Raw genomic sequence first — 21562 nt, forward strand, 5'->3', positions numbered from 1 at the left:
TGAACCATCAGAATGGATGACCTCTATCTCTCTGGCTCTACTTCTCTCTGTAACTCTGTCTTTCAAATAAATAAATAAAATAATTCTGAAAAAGGAAAGAAAGGAAGGAAGGAAGGAAGGAAGGAAGGAAGGAAGGAAGGAAGGAAGGAAGGAAGGAAGAGAGAGAGAGAGAGAGAGAGAGGGAGGGAGGGAGGAGGAAGGGAGGGAGGGAGGGAGGAAGGGAGGAGGAAGGGAGGGAGGGAGGGAGGAAGGGAGGGAGGGAGGTAGGGAGGGAGGAAGGAGGAAGGAAGGGAGGAAGGGAGGAAGGGAGGGAGGGAGGTAGGGAGGGAGGAAGAATGAGAAAGAAATCTCATCTGCTGGTTCCAAGTGCCTGCCAAGGCCAGGACTGAGCCAGGCTAAAGCCAGAGCCAGGAACTCAGTGCAGGGCTCCCAGGTGGGAGGCAGGGACTGAAGCACCCGGGCTGTCACCTGCTGCCTCCCAGGGTGCACTTTAGCAGGAAGCTGGAGTCGGAAGCGGAGCTGGGCACTCCAGTCTGGGATGCGGCACCCCAGGGACCCCCTTAACCGCAGGGGTAAATGCCCACCCCTCCGTGAAATGTTTGAGGGCACTTCGTGCAGATCCACGTTTGAAGACACCTCGGCCTTTTAAAGAAGTTTTATTTGTTTATTTGTCAGGCAGAGAGAGAGAGAGAGAGAGAGAGAGGTCTTCTGCCTACGGGTTCACCCCGCAGGCCTGGGCCAGCTGAAGCCAGGACTGGGGAACTCCACCTGGGTCCCCCACGTGGGTGTGGGAACTCTGGTACCGAAGCATCACTGCTGTCTCGCAGGAAGCTGGAATCAGGAGTGGAGCGGGCCCTGGAGCCCAGGCGCTCTGACGGGGAGGCGGGCGTCCTGAGCGGGCCCTGGAGCCCAGGCGCTCTGACGGGGAGGCGGGCGTCCTGAGCGGGCCCTGGAGCCCAGGCGCTCTGACGGGGAGGCGGGCGTCCTGAGTGGGCACTCGGGTCCAGGCGCTCTGACGGGGAGGCGGGTGTCCTGAGTGGGCCCTGGAGCCCAGGCGCTCTGACGGGGAGGCGGGTGTCCTGAGTGGGCCCTGGAGCCCAGGCGCTCTGACGGGGAGGCGGGTGTCCTGAGTGGGCCCTGGAGCCCAGGCGCTCTGACTGGGAGGCGGGTGTCCTGAGTGGGCACTCGGGTCCAGGCGCTCTGACGGGGAGGCGGGTGTCCTGAGTGGGCCCTGGAGCCCAGGCGCTCTGACGGGGAGGCGGGTGTCCTGAGTGGGCCCTGGAGCCCAGGCGCTCTGACGGGGAGGCGGGTGTCCTGAGTGGGCCCTGGAGCCCAGGCGCTCTGACGGGGAGGCGGGTGTCCTGAGTGGGCCCTGGAGCCCAGGCGCTCTGACTGGGAGGCGGGCGTCCTGAATGGGCACTCGGGTCCAGGTGCTCTGTCTGGGAGGCGGGTGTCCTGAGCGGGCTCAATCTGACGGGGAGGCGGGTGTCCTGAGCGGGCCCTGGAGCCCAGGCGCTCTGACGGGGAGGCGGGCGTCCTGAGTGGGCACTCGGGTCCAGGCGCTCTGACGGGGAGGTGGGCGTCCTGAGTGGGCACTCGGGTCCAGGCGCTCTGACAGGGAGGCGGGTGTCCTGAGTGGGCCCTGGAGCCCAGGCGCTCTGAGGGGAGGCGGGTGTCCTGAGTGGGCACTCGGGTCCAGGTGCTCTGACGGGGAGGCAGGTGTCCTGAGTGGGCCCTCCAGCCCAGGCGCTCTGACGGGGAGGCGGGCGTCCTGAGCGGGCACTCGGGTCCAGGCGCTCTGACGGGGAGGCGGGTGTCCTGAGCGGGCCCTGGAGCCCAGGCGCTCTGACAGGGAGGCGGGTGTCCTGAGTGGGCCCTGGAGCCCAGGCGCTCTGACGGGGAGGCGGGTGTCCTGAGTGGGCTCGATCTGACGGGGAGGCGGGCGTCCTGAGCGGGCACTCGGGTCCAGGCGCTCTGACGGGGAGGCAGGTGTCCTGAGCAGGCCCTGGAGCCCAGGCGCTCTGACTGGGAGGCGGGTGTCCTGAGTGGGCACTCGGGTTCAGGTGCTCTGACGGGGAGGCGGGCGTCCTGAGCGGCGATTTGACTGCTGCCTCAAGTGCCTGCCCTCCACGAACACCCCTTCAAGGGCCCTGGAAGAACCCAAAAATGTCTGAGGGTGAAAGGAAGCAGGGGACCTGGAGGAGGAGTCACAGCCGGACAGCCGACCCCTGTGCAGACTGCACCTGCCCGGCCGCATCTGCAGCAACAGGACAGTGCATCTGCTGGGGGCCCAGCATGGCAGGCAGCTCCTCCTTCCTCCCGGATTCTGCAGGAGGAGGACCACACGCCCTGCAGCTCACACGTCGCTAGGCAGGCACCGGGGGTCGGTGGCTGTGGCCCAGGTGGGTGCCACCTCTGACAGCCAGAGAGCGGGCTGGGAGGTGTCAGGCTCCGGGCTGCTCTGTGCCGGTGTGTTCAGCCTCCCAGTGGGAGGGACAGGGAGACACCGCTGAGTCGAGCCACTAATGATGGGGCTGCCTCTCCAGGCCCGTGGCTCGTGAGCCACTTCCTGTGGCCAAAGCCAAGTGTGCACTCTGAAAGTTCTCGTCCTCTCTTCCGTCTTGTGTGCGAGGGTCGGACTCTGACCCCTGCTTACAGGGCTCACACTTGTGACAGCAGCCCAAGTCCCTCGTGACGTCCCCGTGAGCCAGCTTCCTGTTTTCAGGTGGGCTTGTGCCACACGAGCGGACGAGGGGCTGCATTTTCACCCGAGCTGTCTTGGGATCCGGGCGAACCACGCTGAACTCTGGCCATCTGGGAAGCAGGGAGCGCCTCCCGGCTGCTGTGGCTCGGCGCCTGCTCCATCCTCTGGGCTGGCCTGGGTGAGGCCGCCCCAGCCTGCCCCGAGCCCACTCAGGCGGCTTTCTCCCCACTCCTGCCCCATTGTCTGCAGCACCGAGTCCCAGCTCCTTCACATACACCTCACAGCCCTCAAGTGTCTGGCCCAAACGTTTTTTTTTTTTTTTTAAGTTTATTTATTTATTTATTTGAGAGGCATGCCAGCCTAAAGCCAGGAGCCAGGAGCTTCTTCTGAGTCTCCCACGTGGGTGCAGGGACCCAAGGACTTGGGCCATCTTCTACTGCTTTCCCAGGCCATAGCAGAGAGCTGGATGGGAAGTGCAGCAGCTGGGACTGGAACCAGCACCTGTATGGGATGCCAGCACCACAGGTGGTGGCTTTACATAACCACTATGCCTCAGCACTGGCCGGCCATCGGCACAAACTCTCGCAGCCACAGCCTGACTGCCTGGCGGAGGCCTGTGTCCTGGGCCTGCCCTGTGCCACCCCCCCTTTTGGTGAGCACTGATGGCCTTTGCATGCCCTGTGGAGTGACACTTCACGCCTGCCTGCAGGCCATCCTTCCCCTGCCCAGCCTGCAGCCTGCAGGCAAAAGCTCTTGCGCGGGCTGCGCCCCCGGCCCCAGGGTGCCCAGTGGTGCAAGCGCCAGGCCCACGTGGGCATAACTCCTGCTGGCTCTGCCGCCCACACCCTACGCCTGCCTTCGTCAGAGATCAAAATCAGGTCTTCACGTATAATCTTATACTCATGCTGCAAGTCTCAACACAAGACGACGTGTTCGCATCACAGATAAAACCTGAGGCCAGAGCTGGCCGAGAGCTGGGGAAATGGCCGGGAGCTTTCCCAGCCGCTGCGTGTTTATCAGTAAACACAGCTCATTCCGGCCTGTGGGCACAGACCCAAGCTTGTGTTTTAAAGGGACAGAAAGGGAGGGAGAGACCTTCCATCGGCTGGTTCACTCCCCCAAAAGGTCACAACAACCAGGGCTGGGCCAGGCTGAAGCCAGCAGCCAGGAACTCCGCTGGGTCTCCTGAGTAGTAGCAGGGGTCCAAGTGCTCGGCCACCGTGTGCTGCCTTCCCAGGTGCATTAGCGGGAGCTGGATGGGAAGTGGAGCAGCTGGAACTTGCTGCTGGTGTTGCAAACTGTGGCTTCACCCGCTTCACCCCAGGCCAGCCCAAGACCCGCAGGATCCTAAACAGCTTTGGGAAGGCAGTGGGGGCTGCCAGTGTCCTGGTTTTTCCAAGTCCAAGCCTAGCAGCGATTGTTTGCTAGGAAGGGCCTTCTCAACAGCAGCAAAAGCACATAAACACGGGGCACTTCAAAAAGTTCACGGAAAGGAAATTAGAAGGTAAGTTTGGGGTAAAAACGTCTTCAAATCCCTGTGTGGTTTTCTCCCGGCACATTTTCCATGAATGGGTTAGAGACCTCAGGTCTCCACCGTGAGCAGTCTATCCCTTTAGGCCATGTAGGTGTATGGGAAACTGCGCCAGCCATGTTGGTTTTTCCCTCCCCTTTGATGAAGATCAGGGAGACCCTGGTCCAGTTCTTCTGAGTGAGCCTGAGGCCGAGCGGTGCTGATGGGACGCCCCTGCACCTGCTCAGCCCCGATCACAGACCACCCCCGCCCCCGGTTTGTGAAAGACAGACAGCAGGGTGGGTGTGGGATGGCTGGCAGAGCGGCAGCCGGGCCCTGGGGCCTCCATCTGGGAGGTGAGAGTCCCTGTCAGCTGCTCTGAGCGACGGGGCTCGGCGGGGACACAGGCATTGCAGAGACGGTGCCCAACTGGACAAGAGCTGCACAGGCAGGGGGCAGCTTGGGCACCTGGAGGGGTGCCAAGCAGGCTTCCTGGAGGAGGTGAACCCTGGCAGAGCCCTCAGCCAGTGGTCATGTGTCCTGAGGATGAGCCAGCCGTCCGGCCTGCCCGGCGCGCTCCCCACAGCAGGCATCCCGCCCACTCTGTGGTGAGGCGCCTGGGACCGGAGGTTGCGGCGTGAGTCAAACAAGGGGCGAGCATGTGAACCCAGTTCTGTTGGACCCCAGCGGGAGGGCGTGCCAGGCGGCGGTGGTGAAGAGCTTCTACCCTGCGCTCACAGCCGCGCCCCTTCTCTGCCCACAGCGCGTGCCTGAAGCTGAGGCTTGTACCAAACCCTTTCCCAGGGGCCCCGAAATCCTGCAGAAATGGTGGGTGCATCTCCATTGCTTGCACCCAAGTAAATTATCTGTGGTCCCTTCCTAGGAGCAAAAAGTCCTCTCACGTGCACCATGGCTCGTCCATACGGTCTGAACATTCACACCCAAGAGGTCGGTCCCCGGGCAAGTCGGAGATCAAGGATGACCACAGCCACGGTTAGAGGCTCCTGACGGTCTGGACCCTGGATGGCTGAAGGCGTAGGAAGGGGAGCAGCAAACAAGGGGAGCTACTGTGCTGTGCACCCTACCCTCACCCCACCTCTGCACCCTGCCATCACCCTACTGTTGCACCCCACCCCACCTCTGTACTCCCACCTCTGCACCCTGCCCTTACCCCACTCTCACCCCACCTCTGCATCCCTCACCCCTGCACCCCTCCCTCACCCCACTTCTGCACCACCCACCTCTGCACCCCCTCCCCCCAGCTCTGCACCTCCCATCTCCCTTCACCCCACCCTTACCCTACCTTTGCGTCCCCACCTATGTGCCCCACTTCACCCCTGTTGCACCCCACTCCAGCCCTGCACCCCACCCTCACCCCACCTTTGCAGCCCTCCCTCACCCCACCTCTGCACCCCACCCTCTCCCCTACTGTTGCACTCCACCTCACCTCTGCACCCCTCACCCCTGCACCCCCCCTCACCCCACCCCCCCCACCCCGCCGTCGGCCCCCGGGGCTGCAGGGGTCACTGCAGAGCTGGTTTCCACAGAGCAGAACGTCTTTTGTGGAGCAAATGTGCTCACATGACACGGTGTGGTGAGATCCCCGAGGCCCTGGCCGCGCGCTCGGGACTGAAGCGGCCCCTGGAGCCTAAGCCGGCTGGCATGGAGCAGTGTCCACCCCCAGCAGGGCTCGTCTCCCGGGAGGGGCAGGAAGGCCGTGTCGCTGTGGCTGGGCCCCGACCTCCTCAGGAAGGTGAGTTGGCTGCTGGTCCACGTTGAGCTGAGGGTTATTCATGAAGGGGGAGGAGCCTCCGTGACGGCAGCAGTTTCTGGGCCCGCAGAAGGTTCTGGGTCCTGCACACCAAGAGTGCGTAGTTTCACCCGGGTGACAACCACTGGTTAACACGCGTGACTTCTGTGTTACCAAGCTGATGGGGTCAGGCCCTGGCTTAAAACCCTTCATACTGGGGCCAGCACCGTGACGCAGTAGGTTAATCCTCCGCCTGCAGCGCCGACATCCCATATGGGCACCGGTTCGAGTCTCGGCTGCTCCACTTCCCATCCAGCTCTCTGCCACGGCCTGGGAAAACAGTGGAAGATGGCGCAAGTCCTTGGGCCCCTGTGCCAACACGGGAGACCCAGAAGAAGCTCCTGGCTCCTGGCTTCAGATCAGCTCAGCTCCAGCCATTGCGGCCATTCGGGGAGTGAACCAATGGAAGGAAGACCTTTCTCTCTGTCTCTGTCTCTCTCTCACTGTCTGTAACTCTCAAATAAATAAAATCTTAAAAAACCCGTCATACTGAGCCAGCCTCTCCACCAGGCCGCAAGCCCCACCCCGCCAGTCCACCCTGCCAGTCCACCCTGCCAGTCCACCCCGCCAGTCCACCCTGCCTCCTGCTACAGCTTCTGCACATGCTGCCTCGCCGTGGGACTCTGGTTCTGCCAGAGGCTGAGCCATGCACAGGCGCCCCAGGGGCAGGCACTGTAGACGGAGTTCTCTGTCCCCTTGTGAGGTGTTGTCCATCCTGGACACTGGTTTCCTCTCCTGCAAGACGGAGGCAAACCCAGCTGAGGTCCAAGCCTTAACGGGATGATCACTGGCCACCTGGCCCCGGGAGGTTTCCATCAGTACTAGGCCGGCGGCTGAGTCCAGGCCCAGCCACCAAGCACCTACTGGTCACTGTTAGGAGACCCCCCACCCCGACCTGAGGGCACACTTCCAAGTGACCAGAGGCCACTGCCCCGACCCATGACACTGGCTGCACAAACTCCAACTGGACAGGAGGCTCTGCAGATCAGCAAAGGGCAATCCAGTGACCCTCGGAGGCCCGGGGCAGTTCCTGGAAAAGTGCTTACCTAAGTGACAGGGTAATCAGCCGGCAGCCAGGACCCCTGGCCCGCGGGGCACACTTCACTCGAGCAGATGGAGCCCTCGCGCTCTCTCTGAACTCGGACGCCTCACTCCACCTGCTGCTGGTACGGAGCAGCAGGCCCCATCACTGCAGCTCCCCGCTCCTCGTCTGCATGGCCCAACTTCCTGCTTCTCTCCCGGAGCCCACAGCTGCTCTGGCTGGGTGGGCAGCTCTGGGGTGCAGGAGCGTCTCAGCAGGGCAGCTGAGGGCCTCTCAGACCTGCCTTCTGTCCCGGGGCCTGAAGCTGGCCCACAGGACCGGTCAGCTGGGGCCTCTCTCTCGACAGTCTCCTTACTGTAACGTGAGCAGGTTAAAACCCACCTCTGGGGACATCTTCAGAGTGGGAGACGTGGCAAGGGACCCGAGACGGCATGGAAGCCATGAAGTCGGAGTCACGCACCCCGAGCCCTCCAGAGAGGAGCCTGGGCGGTGCCCAGAGACATTCTCCAAAGCACTGGTTGCCCCCGATGCTGTAGATTTGTACTCAGTCCCCACGCGGGCGGCGTTATGTGCTGTCCACGTCCGGTCAACGCTGGTGGAGGCAAAGACAGAGGGACGGGCCGACTCCAGGGGCTCGGGCCGCAGCGCTGCCCTGTGTGACAGGTCACCCCCATGCTGGGGGTGTGACAAGTGACAAGCTCCTGGCTGCACACAAAAGGCTGATTCTGAAGGGGGTGGGGGCATCCCGGAAGTGACCCCCGCAGGAAGCAGGGCCAGAGCTTTGTCTGGCCGGGACACTCCACGAGAAAAGTCCCCAGCTTCCCTCTACCTTCAGGACGCCGGCGGAGGTTGGCCGAGAGCCTTGGTTCAAAAGTGGCATATCTACCACCAAAGTGCTGGCATCCCATATGGGCGCCGGTTCGAATCCTGGTTGCTCCACTTCCAATCCAGCTCCCTGCTAATGCGCCTGGGAAGGCAGTGAAGATGGCCCAACTGCTTGGGCTCCTGCACCCATGTGGGAGACCCGGAGAAAGCCCCCGACTCCTGGCTTCGGCCCAGCCTCTGATGTTGCGGCCATTTAGGGAGTCAACCAGTGGATGGAAGATATCTATCTTGAGCTCTCTGCAACTCTTTCAAATAAATAAAATAAATCTTAATAAGAGAAGTGACATCTCCCAACGCATGGTTCACAAACAAGTTTTCTCTCCTAAAGCTTTGGGAACCCCGAGAACCCAAGAATATCACTTTCTACATCTGTGGAGTGCGCACCTGGGAGATTGAAGCCCGTATGTCCTTTGCAGGCATCCATAATTCTTGCCAGGTCTCTCCCACCACTTGGTGGCACTGGGTGCAGGGCGACCACCAGGACACACACACACACACACACACACCCCTGTCTTGAGACTCTGCGCCCTGGGGTGAGCCAGGAAACACCCACGCGGCCAGGATGTGGCCCACCGAGGGCAGGAAGCCCACCTGCTGCTGGGTAACCAACACAGCTTGGGTCCACCGGGGAGCTACCAGGGTCTGTGTTCAGCCCGGCTCTGGAAGGCGCACAGACTGGCATTTGCTGGCCGGCGTGCGCAGGTAGAGTTGGGCAGGCCCGATCGAGCGTGGGTGTCCAGGGGGTGGGGCAGAGTTCACAGCAGTCCCAGCTAACCGACAGGAGTGACTTTCCAAGAAGCTTGCGAAATGGCCCCAAGGCCAGGGTCTGCAGCCCCTGCGCGGCGCGGTGACCTGGGTGGAAGCCGCGCCCGCTCACTTACGAGGTCACCCCGGGAGCCCGCCGCCGCGGCGCTGGGCGGACATTGCACAAGTTTCGTTCCCGCGGCAAGGGGCGCCGGGCGCTGCGCACCCGGAGCGGCTCTGCGCGCTGTCCCCTCAGCCTCGCCACTGGCTGCGGGGCCGCGACCTCCCAGTGCGCTGGCAGGGCCCGCGCGCCTCGCTGGGCACAAAGTCCTCTCTCACCCCCAGGGAACCGGCAGCCGGGGCGGGGGTCGGAGCTGGCGGCGCCTCCCCGCCCTGTCCCCGTTGCCCTTCACACTCGTGCCCACGGCCTGGCACCTCCGCCACCTGCTGACGCGTCCTGGGGCTCTCGGAACGCCCTTCCCCGTCCTCCCGCCCCGCACCCCACGGACTCCCGAGACCCTAGGCACCGGTCCCCGGGCCCTGGCCAAGACCCCCTCGTCGCGCCGTGCGGAGCCGAGTTCCGCGAGCGCTCAGGGCCTCGCCAGCGCGGCACGGGCGCCCGGCGGGACCCTCGCCTCCCCTTCCCCGCCCCCCACGCCAGCCATCCGCGGGGCGACCTTGGGCAGTCCCTTTGCCTCCCGGGCCTCAGTTTCCCCCAGCTCCGCGGCTGCGGGGCGCGCAGTGGGAGTCGCGAGGGCTGTCCCGGCCCCGCCCCCGCCGGCGGCCAATCGGGCGCCGCCGTCCGGTGGGTGCGTCCCGCGCGGGGCCGCGGCCGGGGCCCGGGGCGGGGCTTCCGGGTCGGTCCCGCGCGGCCGGACCGGGCGGGGCGCGCCGAGGGGCGGCGCGTGGCGCGGGCGGGGCGCGGCTGGCACGGGCGGGCGGAGGCGGCGCCGGGCAGGGCCGGGACGCGGCGGCCCCACGGCGCGGGCAAGGGGCGGCGGGGCGGAGGCGGCCGCTAGCGCCCGGCCTGGCGCCGCCTCCCTCGGCGCTCGCCCCGCGGACCAGCAGGCGGCGGACCGCGGGCCCAGGTGCCGGGGGTGGGCGGCGCGAGCGGGGTCCGCGGCGCGGGCCGGGCCGGGCCTCTGCTGCCCCGGGCCGAGAGGGCGGCGGACGCGGACGGGAGGGGCCGGGCGGCGCATGCGCATGGCCCGGGGGCGCGGGGCGAGGGCACTCGCCGGGGACCCGAGTAGGGTCCCGGGACCAGGGGCCGCTCTCGCTCGGTGCCCCTCCAAGCGCCCGAGGCTGTCGGCGGAGCCGGAGACCTCCTGACGCTGGGTCCTTCGGTGTCCCCTGGGAGGCCAGGCCCGCGGCGGGGACGTCGGTGCGCTGTGGAGTTCGAGTGTCACAGAGCTGGGGGCGTTTTCGAGACCCCCAGGGACCCCCGAGGCTAGGTAACTCGTGTCCCGGACAGACTCTCGGCGCCGGTGCGCGCCGTCCTGCAGCCCGACGGGGACACGCGCGCGCGGTTGCTGTCGCGCGCCTGGGCCCCTGTGCGCCGGGCGCCGTGGGCAGCCGCGGGTTCCCCGGCAGGTTCCGCTGGGCTGCGAGGTGTCTTTCCTGTCCCCGGCCTCCCGCGGCTCCTCGGGACCGGTCCGGCCTGGCCCGCTGGAGCGGGTGCAAGGTTGGGAAGGGGGGGTCGGCTCTACCCAGCGCCCACCCTGGTTGGTGGGGGGACCATGGCACGCCCCCACGTTACCCAAACCCCTGTTTAAAAAAAAGTTGAAGAGATGTGCCCCAAATGTCAGGGTTCTTTCTAAGAAAACTCCAGGACTGGGCAGTAGGTGGAGCGCTCTCGGCCGGCTGGGTCTGCACAGGCACCGCGACCCCTGCCACCCCCATTCCCAAGGGAATCAGGGCGCCCCCCGCCCCGCCCCCGCTCGCAGGGCTGCTGGCTGGTAGGGAGGAGGAGCACGGGGCTTCACTGAGAACGACCCTGGGCGAAGGCAGGGTCACCGTGACTTTCCCCTTGCAAGGGCCGGAGGCTGGGGGGCATCCAGGGAACACATTGTAACCGTCTCGTCCTGTCCCTCCTCAGCCAGGGCTGGAGTCCCGGGCCCTGCCTCTGGGAGAAGTGACAAGCTCAGAAGCAAGGCGGTGTCACCGAAGGTAAACAGAGTTTGATTTCAGTCTCCAGGGTGAGGTATGGAAGGGTCTGTTTCCACTGCAGTAAGTTTGGGGGTTAATGGTTTCTTTGTGATGCAAAGCTTTCATGTCTTTTCCCTGTGTCCCAGGAGACCCCGGGATAGGTTTGCTTCTGGGTTCTGAGTTGGGGAGTTCTGATGTGGGTTTGGCTGGCTGCTTTCCTGTGATTCATAGGGAGATGCGGTGACTCTGAGAAGCAGTGCTACTCAGCGGGCGCTGGGGAAGGGCTGTTGTCGTGTGGGGAGACTGCAGGTGACCTGGGGGTCGGGGTCAGCTCCAGAGCCGCAGGCCCGGTGTGGGAGGGTGTGCGTGGTCGCTGCCCACCCGCAGCGGTCTCCAGGACTGGGAGCAGAAGCACGGGAACTGACGGTGGAGGAGGAGGTTTTCTGTTTGCTCAAGTCTGACACGCCTGACCAAGGTCCACCAGCATCATAAAGCAGCCCCTTGCGTGCGTGCGTGTGAGAGACAAGGTGTGAGAGACAAGGAGAAACTGTGTTTCTTGGCAAATACTTTGTGGCTGCTTCATCCCCGGACGCAGCTTCCAGGTGAATGAAATGCGCCTGCATTTGTCTAATACTCCATTACATTTAGATACAATAATTATTTAGCCGGTCCCTGTAGAGACAAGGCTACTTCAGAAAGTTTGTGGAAAGCCGAAACTGAGAAGATGTGAAACGTGTGCGTGGTTTGCTCATAATGGGCATTTTCCACGCACTCTTGGAAAGCCTTTCATATGCACAGATTTCAGACTTTTCTTTTTGTAAAGTGAACTTTTAATTCCGCTTTCCACAGACTTTTAAAATCGGCTCATCATATAGCTACTTCCGGAGTGGCTGCTGTGGGCTACTGTGCCCAGTGTTGAACGAGACCCCCGCGGACCTCTGGTGAAACTGGGTTCCATACTAGAGTATAGACAAAAGCTCACAGATTGTCACCCTTGGTCAGGGTGAGGGGCAGGTGGGCAGGGAGGGGACATTTTGGCAGGGCTGCTTTGTGCGTTGGGTTGGCGGTTGGTGACCTGGGCCCTTTCTCTTGCCTGCTGCCCGTAAGCGCCTGTGTTTTATATATATGTATATGTATACGTGTGTGTGTATACATACATATATATATACATGGATTTATAATAATCCTTTTAAAAACACATTAATCACAATGTTTCTTTGTTGAAAACAAAGTTTGAACATGCCAATTTTTCTCTTTTGCCTTTCATAGACTGTGTGTGAGTGGGGAAATTCTTCATGGCAAATGGGATGCGTGGCTTCGCTTCCAGGTGGCTGGGGTCTTAGCTTCACGGCATGCTAAGGGTGTGGCCCTGCAGTTAGTGCAAGTGGCCTGAGGCTGCTCTCTTGGAATGTGAGGGTCTCTGTTGCGCTTTCTGGTTTCCGTGGCTTGGGATGGAGTCAGTGTTTCACAAGGCATGGCATCTGTCCCTTCAGCCTTATTAGTTACGTAGGGGAGCGAGGTCACCTTGCAGGCCGCGTGGCTGGGGAAACCCCAGCTCAGAATCTGATTTTCCAGTTTGGTGAGAGGAAGGCTTGAAGTGAGGACTAAGTAGCAGAGGTGGCGGATCGGAAAGAACTTGTCTCCTCCACGTGTCAGAGTCGTTGGCCTGCCCTGAGCTGCGCCGTGCGCTGGATAATCCAGTCTGTTCCATGGCCAACAGGCAGTCCCCCAGGCTGGCAGTGTGTCCTCTACTTCTGCCCCACGTGTGGCCACGTTCTGGGACTTGGAAGAGGAGCTCGTGCAGCCCTTGCGCTGGCCGGGGGTGCCCTGGTGTGGTGATCTTGGTAGTTGAGCTGCATTTGATTGGATGGTATAGGATGAGGTCTTTGAAAGGTCTGGTGTGGGGGCCAGCACCGCAGCTCACTAGGCTAATCCTCCACCTGCGGCGCCGGCACACTGGGTTCTAGTCCCGGTCGGGGCGCCGGATTCTGTCCCGGTTGCCCCTCTTCCAGTCCAGCTCTCTGCTGTGGCCCGGGAGTGCAGTGGAGGATGGCCCAGGTGCTTGGGCCCTGCACCCCATGGGAGACCAGGAGGAAGCACCTGGCTCCTGGCTTTGGATCAGCGCGGTGCACCAGCCGCAGTGCGCTGGCCACAGCAGCCACTGGAGGGTGAACCAACGGAAAAAGGAAGACCTTTCTCTCTGTCTCTCTCTCTCACTGTCCACTCTGCCAGTCAAAAAAATAAAAAATAAAAAAAAAGAAAGGTCTGGTGTGGGCAAGAGGAGGCAGTTTGGGGCTAGGCATTGTTAGGACGTGAGTGGCGAGCTCTGGGTTTTAGCCCCTTTGCTGTTCCAGCCCGGCGGGAGGCCTCCGTGCACTTCCTCAAACCGTTATTTTCTCCCCCAGAAAATGGAGTTCCTGCACACGCTGCAGGTGTCGTGGGGACGCAGACCTGCTCCATCGCCTGCCTCCCTCGCCCAGCCAGGTCCACCCGCCCGGTTCCTCCGCCCTGGCCATTCTGTGACCTTTCACACTCTTGCCCTCAGACATACCCAAAACTTGTCGAGTCCCCCGCCAATCGCACCCAAACCGTGCCGAGTGCTTCCAGTTGGTTTTGAACGTGAGGATTTGGTGGTGGCACATTTTGCCTGTGTCCCCATGCCACCGTCTGCCCCTCCTCCGCAGGGCGTCTGCTGAAGTCCGGGCTTGGTGAATCTGCCTGCACTCAGACCTGCGCGTGGAGCCATGGCTGAGTGCTGCCCTGCCTTGGGGCTCCTCGTGGGCCCGGCTTTCCACCCTGGGTCCGCCTCGCCGGGGGAGGGTGTGTCTTGGTCACTTCTGCCCCACTTGCCCTGCTTTTGTAGCTGGCAGCTTACCCCCGTCCCTTAGCGACAGGGCTCCCACACCTCCAGCTTCTGTGGCTTCCTTGGGGCAAGAGCGGTTCTTCTGAGGCCTGGGCAGGTGTCCCCACTGGGCACCACTGGGGCCGCCATTGCAATGGTGTTGGGAAAGCGGTGGTTGCGGTAGAAACGATTTTATTGGTAACTAAGTTTGGCAAATATTATGCATTAAATAGACTTCCAACGAGATGGCCTGAGGATCTGTTGAAATAAAATGTCGTTGGCCGGCGCCGCAGCTCAGTAGGCTAATCCTCCGCCTTGCAGCGCCGGCACACCGGGTTCTAGTCCCGGTCGGGGCGCCGGATTCTGTCCTGGTTGCCCCTCTTCCACGCCAGCTCTCTGCTGTGACCCAGGAAGGCAATGGAGGATGGCCCAGGTGCTTGGGCCCTGCACCCCATGGGAGACCAGGATAAGTACCTGGCTCCTGGCTTCGGATCAGTGTGGTGCGCCAGCCGCAGCGGCCATTGGAGGGTGAACCAACGGCAAAAAGGAAGACCTTTCTCTCTGTCTCTCTCTCTCACTGTCCACTCTGCCTGTCAAAAAAAAAAAAAAAAAAAAAAGAGAGAGAGAGAGCGAGAAATAAAATGTTGTTTCTTTTTTTTTTTTTAATTCTATTTATTCAAGAGGCAGAGACAGAGGGACAGCGAGAGCGTTCATCCACTGATAACTCCCCAGATGCCCACAGTGGCCCAGGCTGAGCTGGGAACTCAGCCCAGGTCTCCAGTCAGGTGGCAGGAACCCAGTCAATCGCCTGAGCAGGCACCACTGCTGCCCAGGGCTTGAATAGCAGGACATTGGGATCAGGAGCCAGAGCGAGGCTTGCCCGGAGCGTCCTGACAGGCGGTGCGGGCCTCTTCACCGCTGGCAGGGAAGCGGCTGCTGGACATCCGCACCCCCATCACAGCCGCTGGCTTCCAGTCGCACCTCCACTTCCAGTCCCGCTTTCTGCTCGCGCACGCCTGGGAAGCGGCAGTGACGGCTCCAGCACATGGGTCCCTGTCACCTCCATGGGAGACCCAGACGGAGTTCCTGGCTCCTGGCCTTGGCCTGGCCCAGCTCCAGCTGTTGTGGGCCTTTGAGGAATGAGCCAGTGGATGTGGTCAGAAGACTGATCTCTGCTTCTCCCTCTTTCTCACTCTGCCGTTCGATAAACAAATAAATAAGTAAAAGTTTTTTCTCCTGCTCTTTCTTTCTGCAAGACCAAGGATTCAAATTCCAAACAAGTGACTTGGTAGGAAAGGGATCTGGCTAAACTCTGGGGAACTGGGATGTGCTCACACTCAGTAGGGTAAGGGTCTGCTCGTGCCTCAGTGGTGGAGATGAGATGTGCCTAGAATTCAGAGAAAGCATGGATTCGCTATTTTCTGCGTTGCAGGGCATCGTAGTTATCTGGCTGCTTCTCTTTTGCTCTGTTGGTAGAGATTTTCAAAGAGAGGGGAGAGTTCTTTGCATTGCACTGTTCAGAGACCACAGGTAAACTTTAAGGAACATCCTTTGGGTGGTAAGCACTGAGAGTGCCATGGGGACTCATGGCTTCATGTGGCTGATTTGAGACTAGAAGAGGGTTAGGTAGATGTGCACAGTAGCTCCTCTTCCTCACCCCTTTTTTATGCTTTTTACAAACTTTTAAAAAAATTTTATTTGAAAGAGAGGAAGAGGCAGAAAGGGAGAGACCTTCCATCTGCTAGTTCACTCCCCAAATAGCCGCCTCGGCCACAGCTGGGTCAGGCTGAAGCCAGGAGCCAGGAACTCGATCTAGGTCTCCCAGGTGGGGGGCAGGGGGCTAAGCACTCGGACCATCTTCCGCCACTGTCCCAGGCGCGTTAGCAGGGAGCTGGATGGAAGCAGAGCAGCCAGGATTCAAGCTGTGCCCTGTATGGGATGCTGGCACCACAAGTGGCAGCTGGACCCACGACACCGCAACACCCCAGCCCAGCTTTCTCGTTGTTAAGGGTGAGTGAGGGGGCCGGCGCTGTGGTGCAGCAGGTAAAGCCGCTGCCTGCGGTGTCAGCATCCCACATGGGCACCGGTTTGAGTTTCAGCTGCTCCACTTCTGATCCAGCTCTCTGCTGTGGCCTGGAAAAGGATTAGACCATAGTAGAAGTGGTTGGACCCCTGCACCCATGTGGGAGACCTGGAAGAAGCTCCTGGCTCCTGGCTTCAGACTGGTGCAGCTGCAGCCATTGTGGCCCTTTGGGGAGTGAGCCAGTGGTTGGAAGACTTTCTCTCTCTCTCTGCCTCTGCCTCTCTGTAACTCTGCCTTTCAAATAAATAAATAAATCTTTTTTAAAAAAACAAGAGCGAGCAAGGCGCCAAGTTGCCTTGCAGCTGTTTGTAGTGGACAGAGTCCATGGCAATGCAGTAACCACAGTGAGGTGAGAAATCGCAAGCTTCAGGAAGAGTCCTGGCTGTCCGCAGGTCCGCGTGGGGCTGCGTCCCCTTCTTTAGAGGTCTGTGACGTTAGTGCAAGCAGGCGGCACAGTCGTGGAGGCCAAGGCTGGCGGTGTGCAGTGCGGTCCCCTCTCACGCCGTGTGAACTGGGATGTTCTGGCTGGGGATTTCAGAAGCATCTCTAGGCAGCCTTCCTCACTGAACAAAGTGACGCCTACGAGGCTGCCAGTGTGACGCACGCGCCGGCCCACGGGACGCACGCGCAAGCCCGACACGTTCTAGGCTGCACTGACAGCTCGCCTACCAGGTTAGTGTTGGGTTCACCATCCGCTCACATTCTAGTTCTGTGTCTTTTCTGCAGTGGAGGTTTCTGTTGTTGTTTTGGTTTGTTTTTATTTGAAAGACAGAGAGCCAGGCAGACACAGAGACCTTCCATCCACTGTGTCCACAAGCCCCAGGGCTGGGCCAGGCCAAAGCAAGGAGCTGGGAACTCCACCTGGGTCTCCTCCATGGGTGGCAGGCACCCACGTCTTTAAGCCATTGCCTCCTAGGGTGTAGCAGGAAGCTGTAGTGGAATTGAGGGCAGAGCTGGGACGTGACCCAGGGTTAGGTGGAATCATGGCAGTTTGTGGAGGTTGTTTACCGCAGAAGCACAGGGACTCCCAGTGCCCTTGGACTTGACGGTCTCTGACGGCTGTATTCTGCTCAGTGCTGTGATCGTCCTTTCTCAGGTCCACTTGGAAAAGCGTTACAGAGCCTGTCCCCAGGTGCAGGCGAGGGCACTCGGCCTCACCCCTCACCGTGCGCGCAGCCCTCGCTTCACAGCAGACAGGCGCCCCCACGCTCAGACCCTGACCTGCAGTCTCTTCTTTCCTTTGACAAACTTGCTGTAGAGAGCCTGTCCTGAAAAGTGAGACATTCCACTGCTGTGGTTTTCAAGTCGTAAAGATAAGCACAGGGCAGGACGATTGGCTGAAGGGTTAAGACGTAGGTCAGGACACCTGCATCTCAAATAGGAGCGCCTGCATTGGAGTCCTGGCTCCACTCCCAGGTCCACCTTCTGGCGGTGTGATGGCCCAAGTGGGAAAAACTGGTTTGAGTTCCTAGCTTTGGCCCCAGCAAGATCTGTGGCAGGCACATGGGGAGTGACCCAGTGGGTGTGAGCCCTGTCTGTTTCTCTCAATCTATTGCTTTGTCTTTCTCTCTGTGTCTCCCAAATAAATAAGAAGCCGAATCTATTTTATTCAATGAGGAGTCCGAGAAGAGATGAGTCGTTAGAAATAAAAGTTCAGGTGAAGGGCTCCAGTGCACCTGGCTGGGGTCATGGCCCCTGGAGGAAAGGGGGTGGGTGACAGCGATGGCAAAGGCACACAGGGCTGGGAGCGCTTGGGCTGCCTGCGTCTGTGCCGGCCGTGGCAGTTAGGATGTGCTGGAGGTGTGCGCACGCCCGTGCAGCTGTGAACCCTGGGGGGCCAGAGCGGCTGCAGCTCCCAGCTGGAGACAGTGGCTATGGGGGGCTGTCTGATTCCTGCCCAGGCCCAGGCCTGTGTGGACAAAGTACAGAGTGTGCCACGGGACACGGACCTGAGAGGACAGCGGCGCGGTGTTTTCCTGAAATCAAACACTGCCGGCTTCCCCCCGCTCCAGTCTCTGCTCAGATGCAGCCAGCACAGGCAGCGTTTAGTGTCCGGGTCAGAAGTCTACGCGGCGGTGAATATTTAACCACATCCAAGGACACCTGATAATCGTTAATGGCCGTGGAGGCGCAAGAGGAGCACAAACAGGAACTCCGCGGGCAACAGAGCCAGGAGGCAGCCGTGCCCCCGTCACTTCTCCAAGGCAGACGGAAAGAGCACACAGCCTGGGGGGGTGAACTCAGAGGTGGGCTTTCGAAAAAATTCCATGTTTGTCTGAGAGGCAGAGACTCAGAGACCCTCCCCTCAGCCCCCTCCATTGGCTGGCTCACTCTCCAGATGCCCACGAGCTGAGAACTCAATCCTGTTCTCCCTCATGGTGGGCAGGGTGAGCCATCACCACGCCTTCCCAGGGCCCGCATCAGCAGGGACTCAGGTCCTCCAGGTGGGCCGCAGGTACCTTAACCAGTGTCCTAACCACTGGGCTAGACACTAGCTCTCGAGGTGGGCTCTGGAAGGTATTTCAGAGAGACACCTGCTGGAATTTGATAGCAGATGTAGGACACCCTCTCCGAGAATGAAGCCTCTGGAAGATGAGAGAGCAACGAAACCCGAGGGGCCAGAACAGAAGGGGACACGGGCATGGCACGTCCCCTGCCGCTTTCTCCAGGGCGCTGCCCCACACAGCTGTGCAGGAGACCCCGAGTGGCCTCACCCGCTGCGTTCTGTCCTCAGGCCCTCACAGGCGAACCTCCTCCAGCGCTGGTTCCTGGATCTGGCCTTCACCGTCACTTTCATGAGCTCCAACTTGGCCGTCTGCCTGCTTCCCGACATGGCCCGCCACCTTCCTGTCCCCCTCCCTGAGCCTCGTGCCACCGCCCTGTCCAGGCACTAGCCCCCAGCTGGGCCTCAGAGGCAGGACAAGGTACAGCTCTCAGCCTCTGATGGATTTCTCCAGTGGCCCGAGCCTCGGTTTCCTCATCTGTAAAGAGGGCATGCAGGCATGTGCACAGGTGGTGGTGGGCACCATGGATGGGCCCTGTTGGTGATGGACTCGCCAGCCTCAGGCTGACTCCCCCTCTCCAAGGGCTGGCGTTCTGTCTACACTGCCCCCCGTCCGGTTCTTCACTCACACTGTGCAGCTTCAGCTGATGCGAGGACACATGCCCTTCATCTCCGCCTCGGCCCTGAGATCAGATACTTCCCTAAACTGCCTGCAGGGATCGGAGCTTTGAGGCCTGGTGCTGTTCCTGCAAAGCATTACTGTGCATGTGTCCGAGGGGCAGCGTGGGATGTGGCTTTCTCAGGGGACATCCTGCAGACCAGAGGCTGAGGCACCAGTGTGCCCAGTCTTCCATCTGCTGGTTCACACCCCAAATAGCCACAACAGCCAGGGCTGAGCCAGGCTGGAGCCAGGAGCCAGGAGCTTCTACTGGGTCTCCCATGTGGGTGCAGGGCCCCAAGGACTTGGGCCATCTTCCACTGCTTTCCCAGGTGCATTAGCAGGGAGCTGGATCAGAAGTTGACACCGCCCCCCCCCCCAGCTGCAGCTTCTTGCTGGCAGGTGCACAGGGCTGGCAGGTGCACAGGGCTGGCCTGGGGAGGCCGTGGCTCCCACCAGGTACCCTCAGCGGAACTTCCCTCCAGGTTGACCACACAGCACCTCGTTCTGGAGCCTGCCAGGAATTTTGTCTGTGAGGTGCTTGATGGCCGCTGTGTCTCTGATTTGACAGATTCTGCCTTCACTTCCGTGGCTGGAGGCCATCGGTCATTCCCAAGTTCCCGCCTTTGGCCAGCAAGCATTTCCTGACTGAGCTGCCACTGTGCAGCAGGCGCTGTCGTGGGCGTGGGGAAGCGGAGCAGGACGCAGGCACAGCTCCCTGCACAGAAAGCACCCCTCTGCATGAGCAGTGCGGACCCCCGCTGTGGTGGGAAAATCGCCTGTGGCCTGCAGCCCCTAAGGGTGAGCAGAGGCCGGGGGTTGCGTCTGCGAGCCTGCACAGGGCTCGGTGGGGATGGAGGGTGCAGCTCAGTGAACATTTGTCTTCAAAATTCGGAGTTTCCTTCCACTCCAGGAACCGAAGGAGGGAGAGTGAGGACAGATTACCTGTGGATCTAGAACCCGTCTAGGTTCTCCTGATTAAGATCCTAAGGGCATTAAGTGCTCACATTAACGCCCTGACCCCCGGGGCAGCAGAATCCCAGTGGTGATTATTAGCTCTCATCACGCAGTTAGTGACCTGTGTTCAGGCAGCACCGTGCATGGCGTTACGGCGCCTGCCTTTCCTTTCCCACCGGAAAGTGGACAGGCCCTCGGAGCAGGGACTCCGTCCCAGTCCCACAAGGCGATGGCAGCCTCGGAGGATGAGAGTGGGCTCGTGTGCACTTGAGCTCGACCCTGTTTAGCCCCGAGGAAGTGAATGAGGCACAGTATTCCTAGACACACACAAGCCTCTGATCCCTGCCTCCTCTGGGAGAATGGGAATGGGCCATATTGGGGTCTTCAGGTACAGGCCGCTTCTCGCTTTGCCCGGACTGCGAGCCCCGTGATGCGGGGGAGGGGCTGGCTGCCAGGAGTCTGCAAACATCGCCCTCCCCCTCGGCAGGGTCAGGGCACGGGGTGCTGGGGCGCCAGCCTCCCACCTGCCTCTGGACCCTGGATCCCGGGCAGTGGAGGAATGTTTCAGGCACTGTCTTTCTCAGGTCAGGTTTACTGCTGTCTAACTTGCCTGCAGTAAAGCCTATCCTTGAAAGGTGTATGGCTCCGGTCCCCGCCGCCTTCTGTGCTGGCTGCCAGCCCAGGGCCATCCTCAGCCTCTAGGGCCCGCCTGCACCAGGTCTGAGGCAGAGGAGTGGGCAGGGCCATGCTCCCTGCAGAGCTCTGGGGGAGGCCCCTTGCCACTTCTCCTTGCCGCCCTGGGTGATGCTGGCCACCCGCCCTTGGCATTGTGTGGCTTGCAGATGGCTCCTGGTCTGCCTCCGTCTTCATGTGGACTCCCCTCTGGGTAGCTGTGTCTGTGTCCAGATGTCCCCTTTTTATAAGGACGCCTGATGTACTCCAGTATGACCTCTGCTCCGACCTTGTTTCCAAATAAGGTCGCATGCTAAAGTTCTCTGCGCTAGGACTTGGACACATTTTTCCTGCCACCATAGCCCCTTAATGATGTCTGCAGTGTCCATTCTGCCACACAAGGGAACGCCTCCCCAAGCCCTGATTCAGGTGCAAACCCTCTGGGAGCTGTCACAGGGTGGCCACCCCATGGCTCCTGCCTTCAAGGTGCTCCCCATCCTGTGGCAGCTGACACTTGCTCAAGGAGCTGTGGACCGCCGAGGCTGCCCGAGACCGGGCCAGTGTCAGGCCACGTCTCCTGAGGGTTCATCTGTGACATCCAGGACGAGGAGTCGTGACTGGTGCCCATGGGGTGAGCCGTGAGTGTAGGGACTGGGGTGGAGATGGTGGGCAGGAGTGGCCAGGCGCCCTGCCTGCCTTCTTTCTCTCCCTCGGGCTGTGGCTGCCTGGGTTGCGAGTGGGTGGAGGCCCTGTGGACTGTCACGGCTCCGGGTCCCCGATCATAGGAAGGAAGGGCTCAGAGAGGGAGCTGCGTTCCGGGGGGAGGCCTTCCCGGCCAGCTTCCGCCACCCTGCCGCTGTCCCGGGTAGATCGTCCTGTTTCCCAGCAGCCCGCAGGGGCCGTGCCCTTGGCTGCTAGAATGTGGCCCTCTGCTCTGCTTGAAGCTGCCCTGTGCTTTCTGGAAAGGGAACAGTTTTCCTGTTCTAACATTGTTTCGGCACTTTGAT

The 21562-nt window shown here is 61.1% G+C and overlaps 1 protein-coding gene across 8 annotated transcripts in view; it reads left to right on the plus strand.

Moving 5' to 3' along the window:
* The first annotated feature begins 9627 nt into the window (after positions 1–9627).
* The window catches only part of PPARA (peroxisome proliferator activated receptor alpha), a 68781-nt gene continuing 56846 nt past the window's right edge, over positions 9628–21562 (plus strand). For 3 of the 8 annotated variants that reach the window (XM_051828158.2, XM_051828149.2, XM_051828154.2), the window contains exons 1-2: positions 9792–10146; positions 10791–10861. The gene's annotated coding sequence lies outside the window, so the exon portion shown is untranslated. The other 5 variants (XM_051828150.2, XM_051828155.2, XM_070053051.1 and 2 more) reach the window with 4 other exon arrangements.

This window comes from Oryctolagus cuniculus, chromosome 11, assembly GCF_964237555.1.
Source record: "Oryctolagus cuniculus chromosome 11, mOryCun1.1, whole genome shotgun sequence".
NCBI classification, from domain to species: domain Eukaryota; kingdom Metazoa; phylum Chordata; class Mammalia; order Lagomorpha; family Leporidae; genus Oryctolagus; species Oryctolagus cuniculus.